Genomic DNA, 9,823 nt, shown 5'->3' with positions numbered 1-9,823 from the left:
TGGTCCTTGATTTATATAAGTTATAGCGTACGCTCTTATTTTAGAACTCTATTGCACTTTCGGCTTTTTTTCCCTAGAGTTTTCTGTTTCTCTGTCATACCAACAATGCCATCAAAAAGGGATGTTGATAGTATCCTATGAAAATTGATAGTGTACGTATTTTGTATTCAAGATGCTAAAGAGGTATTTGTTTAAATTATGACAATATCCTACTTGATAACTCTTTTAATATAGCATTACTAATCCTATTCACTCAACTTTAATTTCATCCCATGGCCTACTAATTTTCAAAACTATTTGTTTCAACTTTTCCATACCTCAGATAAACAATTGTATTACTTTGTACGGTTGCTAAAGTTTATGTTGTAAAAAAAATAAGCAGGTAAATGTCCAATTATACCAATAGATAATAGCCAAACTCATCATTGAAAAATGATTAGAAATAACTCCAAAGTTTCTCACTAAATATTTTTCAAAAGCAAAAAGCCTAAATGTTACTCAATGATGTATATATAAAACAACCACTGCCGAGCATAAATAGTAACATTCGATCCAAAAAAAATATGTTTTCAATAGTCTCTATTCAAAAGCAACATATTCATTTTCATATAATATTGAAAATCGTCAAGCAAACAACACACAAGAAATGTTACCGATTTTTAAATGGATGTATGATCTTCAAAAAAGCTAGCCCGTGCTGATGCACGGGTTGTTGACTAGTGGGGTTAACCACAACGAGTCCCACATGTGGCTGCATGTAAAGATAAGTCAGGGAGATCAGGTTGACCAGCAGCACCGTCTATGGTCCGCCACATGGACCTGCCATCAGGACCCACTAGTCAGGCTTTCATTCAAAATTTTCTAATGGAGCAATCAGTGTTTTTCGCAAACTGAGCACAATGGTGGCGGTTTTCTGAAAAAAATGAAAGGTGGTGGTTTTCTGAACGAGGGTATTCAATTATAGTGTTTTTTTTTTGTAATTTACTCAACATCATATATCTACATGTTTTTGCGTCGCACCTTGTTTAGGATAGGGGACTCTTTATTTTCTTCAGAAACACATTACTCTTCATCGTTGCTATAATGTATCTGGGTGCGGAAAAACCATTCTCAGTTACAAACGCAGAAACTCACGTACACCTTGTTCACATATTCAACCCTATGAATACTCACCCACACACTCAATCCCTACAAGCACCTACGAGGATGTAAAAAAAAACCCACGCGGCCACTCCCTAGCCCCTGCGCTCCTTCCCCCGTGGGTGACCCAGGCAGCGGCGCCAGATCCCGCCGCACGGTACCTCCTCCTTCTTCCCTCGCCGCAGCCGCCAGGGCAAAGCCCCTGGCTGTGGCTAGCATCAGGGCGCCTTTTCTCCTCGCCTCGGCGGTGTTTGGCGCAGGGCGACCAGCTAATGCGGAGGCATCGGCACTACTGGGAAAAGCCTTATAGGTGAACTCAAAAGAGTGGCGGCGAGATGACTCAGATGAGGCACCCGCCACCGCTAGTTAGCAAACGTAGTAGTGGCAAGGTATTGGATTAGTTGAAATAGGCCAACTCTCCTCTCCCTTCAAAGGTTACAAGTGATGATCATATATCTTGTTGTACACTTCTATGAAATAGCAAGGAGGAATATAGTCATCAATTTTCCACCCTATTTTATAGATGACACTAATGCCATGGCAACATGGTAATCCTGAGAGCTGCCAATACCTACATGAGCAAGTCCATTGCTGCAAGTTCACTGTAAATTTGAATATCTCATGCTCTTGCACTTCAAAGCCATCTTTCCCATTCCACATTACATGACAGAAACCCGATCTCCTGATGTTTTTCTTTAGTTTTTCAAAAATGTTGGGACCTATAGTTCCTTTCTAGTTAATTGAATTCCATCTATTTTCTTGTATTCCGACCATAATTTTGCATCTGATCCACTCAAGAATAGAGATAGGTACCTAGCTAATAGGATGTAGTTGTTGAAAGACTCACACATGTTGTTACCCACTGAATCATAATTGGACCCCAGTTTCATGTAGGCCCTGCTCCAATGAACTAGATCAGTGTCCATCATGTCTTTAGCACCCTCAACAGGGAACTGTGCTAGCCTTGCCATGTTGTAGTTGAAACTCACTTTGTTTGGAGATTTTGCACATCTCCAAAACCTTTTCTGAAGATCATGGTCAGGGTGTTTTTTTTCCTTCCAATTAGCATATACGTGTGTTGCACACATTATATGCTCAGCTTTAGGGAAAATGTCATCAACTGCTCCTATAAGTCGCTTTTGCACCCATAACAAGCACCTTTGAAAAAACAACCATCAAGGCCAGCAAAGTTTCTACAACCTGCCAGGAAACCTTTCTCAAGGCATCAAAACACATGTAAAACCTTTGAAATACATATGATCCATCCTTTTCATCTTGGTCCAACTTTACCGCAACTGTGCTTCCAGGGTTATTTCTTAAGAGCTCTAACTGATACTTACACATTTTGGAGTACTCCCGTTCAGTGGAATGAAACCGTTTCTACATGACCATTCTCTTTGCCTTCTTACACTATGCAACTGTCACATCAGTAGATAGGTTCTCTAGTACAATTTTCCTCAAATCTTGGAGCCGGTGTTAGTGTTATGCCTCTCTCTTTATATCGTAGACTTGATTTGAATAAGTTGACACCTACTGAAATATCTTTGCAAATGGCCAATAAATCAACTGCTATACCTATCGGTATTTGTGAGGATGTGCCTGTTGTGGTTGCGAACGTTACTATTTTAACGAACTTTGTTATTATTGATATTCCCGAGGACGATAGTATGTCGATTATCTTTGGTATACCCTTTTTGAATACTGCAGGGGCTGTTATTGATTGCAACAAAGGCAATGTCACTTTTCATGTTAATGGTAATGAGCATACGGTACACTTTCTGAGAAAACAACCTCAAGTCCACAGTATCAATTCTATTGGAAAAACTTCAACAATTACTATTGGAGGTTTTGAATTCCCTCTTCCTACTATCAAGAAGAAATATGATATTCTTATTGTTGGGCACATACATATCCCCGTTGAGGTAACCTAGTGTTATTCAAAAATTCTCCGGTTTCATGCGATTCGGAAAGAGTTTGTTAATAAGACTTGATCAACCTTGTTAGTGGATTCCTTTTGATAAGCATGAGATGGATGAAGTTAGAAAGCAGAACTCTCTGTACCCTCGTTTTACTTTCTATTATTTAGATTAAATAAAGCAAAAATAGTATTTTCGGTCTGTTTTCTGAATTATCCTTGCAATAAAAAATACCCCGAAAATAAAAGTTTTCCAAATGTCCTGAAAATGAAGTATGATTTTTTGTAGAATATTCAAGAATATCTGGCACTGAGAACACACCAGGGGGCCCCACCATCTGGCCACGAGGGTGCAGGGCGCGCCCCTGCCTCGTGGGCCCCACGTGGACCCCCTCCACTTATTCCTGCACCCACTCACTTTGTCTTCCTCCAGAAAAAATCCTCTCATAGCTCAAACCCGTGTTCTAGCTCATTTTGCTGCCATTTTTGATCTCCTTTCTCAAAGCTTCATTCACAAAACTGTTTTAGGGGATTGCTCTTCGGTATGTGACTCCTCCAATGGTCCAATTAGTTTTTGTTTCAGTGCTTTATTTATTGCAAATTTTTGCTGCTTAGGTGACCCTATTCTTGAGCTTGCATGTCAAATTTATATGGTCCAAAGTAGTTTTAATGCATGATATAGCCTCTAGGCATTTGTGGGAGTAGTTGCTATCAATCTTGTTGAGTTTGGTTCACTTTTATTTTGAGTCACTAAAATTTTTAGAAATTTTTTAGAGAAAGAAAATGATGAAGAGATTGTTGAGGGGCTCTTTGAGCCGAAGCTCGAAGGATAAGCAGAATGAGGAGAATAAAAAGCCCAAATACAATCTTCCTTGCACCATGAGGTTCGACTGTGCGAATGGCCTTGTGATGCGTTCTTGAGAGCCGCTGGAATTCATGATGACTTCTATTACTTGGCTGAGAACGCAGGCCTCACCGACTTCCTCAATGACCAACGCGAACAATATCTCCTACTCACTAATATTTTCGTGAATTTTTTTTATTTCCATGCTAAGAAATCACCACCTTCAGTGGAGTTTCATTTATATTATGAGGTTAAGGAGATGTCACTTTATGATTTTTGTCGGGTCTGCAAGTTACCCTTTATGGGCAGCATTGAGGAACCACATCATAGTGATGTGGATGGATTTATTGATAGAATTGCTGTAGGGGAAACGAGGAAAGTTTTCGATGCAAGAATTACTAGCATACATTTTCTTGTTCTACGTTACTTTGCAATATTTGCTAGTAGATGCTTAAGTGGTCGCGGGAACAGTGGAAATCTTAGTGCTCCTGATATTGTTATTTTGCGCCATGCTTTGTTTCATGATACACCTTTCAGTTTAGGCGCTATTGTTGCTAAAAGATTAAGTCTGAACCGCACAAAGGGCCCCATCTTCGGAGGCATCTTTGCTTCACGCCTTACTGCACACTTTGAGATACCTATTAGGCATTATGAGAAAGAGGAAAAGTTGCTGCCCCCTGTTTTTCTAGATTATAAGAGTATGGTAGCACACGACTTTATTGTTAAAAATAAGAAGAAATTGCTTAAGTATAATTTGATATTTGATAAAAAACACTGTGAGATTATTACCTTGACTGCTCCCTCTTTGTTTAATATACTTTCAGGCATGTACATCATCTTGCCAGAGGCCATTTATGCATACTGGAGGCTGACACAAGTCTCAGAGCCTGAGCCGGAGCCACCACTTGACCCTTATCAACAGTCTGTTTATCTGTGGGATCCGGAGGAGATAGCCAACCAGTGGCACCCTGAGGACCCTCCTCAGTACACCGGAGAGAGTAGCTTCGATCCGTGGGCATAGACCAACTTAGGCCAAAAGCCTAAGCTTGGGGGAGTACATATTTCTCACAGACATTACATTCATGTTCACACACTCATGCCAGTTGTCGGTGCTCATACTTTTTCATTGTACTATCCATGCTAGTTTATTTTCTTTTCTAAGTCTTCTTCTTGTGTGTTTGAAAAACCTTAAGGGAAACCAAAAAAAAATAGTTGTAGCTTTTAGCTAGTTTACTTTCCATGCTGATGTCTACTACACAACCTTCTTCTTGTAGACGTTGTTGGGCCTCCAAGTGCAGAGGTTTGTAGGACAGTAGCAAATTTCCCTCAAGTGGATGACCTAAGGTTTATCAATCTGTGGGAGGCGTAGGATGAAGATGGTCTCTCTCAAACAACCCTGCAACCAAATAACAAAGAGTCTCTTGTGTCCCCAACACACCCAATACAATGGTAAATTGTATAGGTGCACTAGTTCGGCGAAGAGAAGGTGATACAAGTGCAATATGGATGGTAGATATAGGTTTTTGTAATCTGAAAATAGAAAAACAGCAAGGTAACAAGTAATAAAAGTGAGCGTAAACGGTATTGCAATGCTTTGAAACAAGGCCTAGGGTTCATACTTTCACTAGTGCAAGTTCTCTCAACAATAATAACATAATTGGATCATATAACTATCCCTCAAGATGCAACAAAGAGTCACTCCAAAGTCACTAATAGCGGAGAACAAACGAAGAGATTATTGTAGGGTACGAAACCACCGCAAAGTTATCCTTTCTGATCGATCTATTCAAGAGTCCGTAGTAAAATAACATGAAGCTATTCTTTCCGTTCGATCTATCATAGAGTTCGTCCTAGAATAACACCTTAAGACACGAATCAACCAAAACCCTAATGTCACCTAGATACTCCAATGTCACCTCAAGTATCCGTGGGTATGATTATACGATATGCATCACACAATCTCAGATTCATCTATTCAACCAACACATAGAACCTCAAAGAGTGCCCCAAAGTTTCTACCCGAGAATCAAGACGAAAACGTGTGCCAACCCCTATGCATAGGTTCATGGGCGGAACCCGCAAGTTGATCACCAAAACATACATCAAGTGAATCACGTGATATCCCATTGTCACCACAGATAAGCACATGCAAGACATACATCTAGTGTTCTCAAATCCTTAAAGACTCAATCCGATAAGATAACTTCAAAGGGAAAACTCAATCCATTACACGAGAGTAGAGGGGGAGAAACATCATAAGATCCAACTATAATAGCAAAGCTCGCGATCACCAAGATCGTGCCAAATCAAGAACACGAGAGAGAGATCAAACACATAGCTACTGGTACATACCCTCAGCCCCGAGGGTGAACTACTCCCTCCTCGTCATGGAGAGCGCCGGGATGATGAAGATGGCCACCGGTGAGGGTTCCCCCCTCCGGCAGGGTGCCGGAACGGGTCTAGATTGGTTTTCGGTGGCTACAGAGGCTTGCGGCGGTGGAACTCCCGATCTATTGTGTTCCTCGATGTTTTTAGGGTATATGGATATATATAGGCGAAAGAAGTCGGTCGGGGGAGCCACGAGGGCGGGGGCGCGCCTCCCTGCCTCGTGGCTTCCTCGAAGCTTCCCTGACGTCTACTCCAAGTCTCCTGGATTGCTTCCGTTCAAAAATAACTCCCCCGAAGGTTTCATTCCGTTTGGACTCAGTTTGATATTCCTTTTCTTCGAAACACGAAAATAGGCAAGAAAATAGCATTTTGGGCTGGGCCTCCGGTTAATAGGTTAGTCCCAAAAATAATATAAAAGTGTATAATAAAGCCCATTAAACATCCAAAACAGAATATATAATAGCATGGAGCAATAAAAAATTATAGATACGTTGGAGACGTATCACATGCCTGTAGTAGTAGTAATTAAAAGAAAACCCAAAAAGATTTCTCGTTCTTCTTTTGCTTGTTCGGAGCTTTCCTGTGTAAATAGTTTTATTTCTATTCTTTTCTTTGGGGGTCGAGAGGAGAAGACCATGATGAAATTGTTGAGTGGATCTCATATGCATTATTGTTGATTTAACCAAGAGCCCATATTACCTTATCTTCTCCTTTGTATTAAATGCTTGCAGATTCCAGCTTAGTCCAATGCACGTGCACTATTATTATTATCCACACCGTTCGGTCGTGAAAGTGAAAGGCAATAATGACGATATATGATGGACTGATTGAGATGAGAGAAGCTGGTATGAACTCGACCTATCTTGTTTTTGTAAATATGATTAGTTCATCGTTCCTGATTCAGCCTATTATGAATGAAACATGTTTGCAATGACAATTAGAGATTATAATGGTTTACCTTGCGTGCCAACATGCTATTAAAATGATTGTGATGTGGTATGATAGGGTGGTATCCTCCTTTGAACGATTCGAGTGGCTTGACTTGGCACATGTTCATGCATGTAGTTGAAACAAAATCAACATAGCCTCCACGATATTTATGTTCATGGTGAATTATACCCTACTCATGCTTGCACTCATTGTTTATTAATCTTAATGCATGTTCATGACTGTTGTCGCTCTCTAGTTGGTCGCTTCCCAGTCTTTTTCTAGCCTTCACCTGTACTAAGCGGGAATACTGCTTGTGCATCCACTTCCATAAACCCCAAAGTTATTCCATATGAGTCCACCATACCTTCCTATATGCGGTATCTACCTGCCCTTCCAAGTAAATTTGTATGTGCCAAACTCTAAACCTTCAAATGAAATTCTGTTTTGTATGCTCGAATAGCTCATGTATCAACTAGGGCTGTCTGTATCTTCCATGCTAGGTGGGTTATTCTCACGATGAGTGGACTCCCCTCACCATTCACGAGAAAATGGCCGGTGACCGGGATGCCCAGTCCCATGCTCAAATTAAAATAATTGCAAACAAAACTCCCCCAGGTCTGTTGTTAGTTGGAGGCACCCGTTGTTTCGGGCAAGCCATGGATTGATGCTTGTTGGTGGTGGGGGAGTATAAACTTTACCATTCTGTTTGGGAACCGCCTATAATGTGTGTAGCATGGAAGATATCGAGATCTCATGGTTGTTATGTTGACAATGAAAGTATGCCACTCAAAATATTATTTATCTCTATTTCAAAACTCAAGCTCTGGCACCTCTACAAATCCCTGCTTCCCTCTGCGAAGGGCCTGTCTATTTACTTTTATGTTGAGTCATCATCCTCTTATTAAAAAGCACCAGTTGGAGAGCACCACTGTCATTTGCATGCATTACTATTAATTTACATTGAGTATGGCTGTGACTGGATCTCTTTTACCATGACTTACAATGTCTAATCAGTCCTTGATCTTCAGAGGTGCTCTGCATTTATGTTTTGCGGTCTCAGAAAGGGCTAGCGAGATACCATCTTGTTATATCATATTATGATTGTTTTGAGAAAGTGTTGTCATCCGAGATTTATTATTATTGCTCGCTAGTTGATTATGCCATTGATATGAGTAAACATGAGACCTAAATGTTATTGTGAATATGGTTAGTTCATAATCTTTGCTGAAAACTTGAATGCTGGCTTTACATATTTGCAACAACAAGATCAAACAGAGTTTGTAAAAGGTTTTCTTTATCACTTTCAGTTTGTCAACTGAATTGCTTGGGGACAAGCAAAGGTTTAAGCTTGGGGGAGTTGATATGTATCCAACGTATCTACTTTTCCAAACACTTGTGCCCTTGTTTTGGACTCTAACTTGCATGATTTGAATGGAACTAACCCGGACTAACGCTGTTTTCAGCAGAATTGCCATGTTGTTATTTTTGTGCAGAAATAGAAGTTCTCGGAATGACCTGAAACTTCACGGAGAATATTTTTGGAATAAATAAGAAATACTGGCAAAAGAATCAGCATCAGGGGGGCCACACCCTGTCCACGAGGGTGCAAGGTGCGCCCACCCCCTGGGGCGCGCCCCCCTGCCTCGTGGGCCCCCTGAGACTCCACCGACCTCAACTCCAACTCCATATATTCACGTTCGGGGAGAAAAAATTAGGGAGAAGGATTCATCGCATTTTATGATACGGAGCCGCCGCCAAGCCCTAATCTCTCTTGGGAGGGCTGATCTGGAGTCCGTTCGGGGCTCCAGAGAGGGGAATCCGTCGTCGTCGTCATCATCAACCATCCTCCATCACCAATTTCATGATGCTCACCGCCATGCGTGAGTAATGTCATCGTAGGCTTGCTGGACGGTGATTGGTTGGATGAGATTTATCATGTAATCGAGTTAGTTTTGTTAGGGTTTGATCCCTAGTATCCATTATGTTCTGAGATTGATGTTTCTATGACTTTGCTATGCTTAATGCTTGTCACTAGGGCCCGAGCGCCATGATTTCAGATCTGAACCTATTATGTTTCCATGAATATATGTGAGTTCTTGATCCTATCTTGAAAGTCAATAGTCACCTACTATGTGTTATGATCCGGCAACCCCGAAGTGACAATAATCGAGACCACTACCGGTGATGACCATAGTTTGAGGAGTCCATGTATTCACTAAGTGTTAATGCTTTGGTCTAGTACTCTATTAAAAGGAGGCCTTAATATCCCTTAGTTTCCAATAGGACCCCGCTGCCACGGGAGGGTAGGACAAAAGATGCCATGCAAGTTCTTTTCCATAAGCACGTATGACTATATTCGGAATACATGCCTACATTACATTGATGAACTGGAGCTAGTTCTGTGTCACCCTATGTTATAACTGTTGCATGAGGAATCGCATCCGACATAATTATCCATCATTGATCCATTGCCTACGAGTTTTTCACATATTGATCTTTGCTTAGTTACTTTTCCGTTGCCACTGTTACGATTACTACAAAAACTGCTACTGTTACTTTTGCCACCGTTACCGTTACTTCCATACTACTTTGCTACTAAATACTTT

Source organism: Triticum aestivum, chromosome 2D (assembly GCF_018294505.1).
Source record: "Triticum aestivum cultivar Chinese Spring chromosome 2D, IWGSC CS RefSeq v2.1, whole genome shotgun sequence".
Lineage (NCBI taxonomy): Eukaryota > Viridiplantae > Streptophyta > Magnoliopsida > Poales > Poaceae > Triticum > Triticum aestivum.
Note: the sequence above shows the minus strand (reverse complement) of the source record.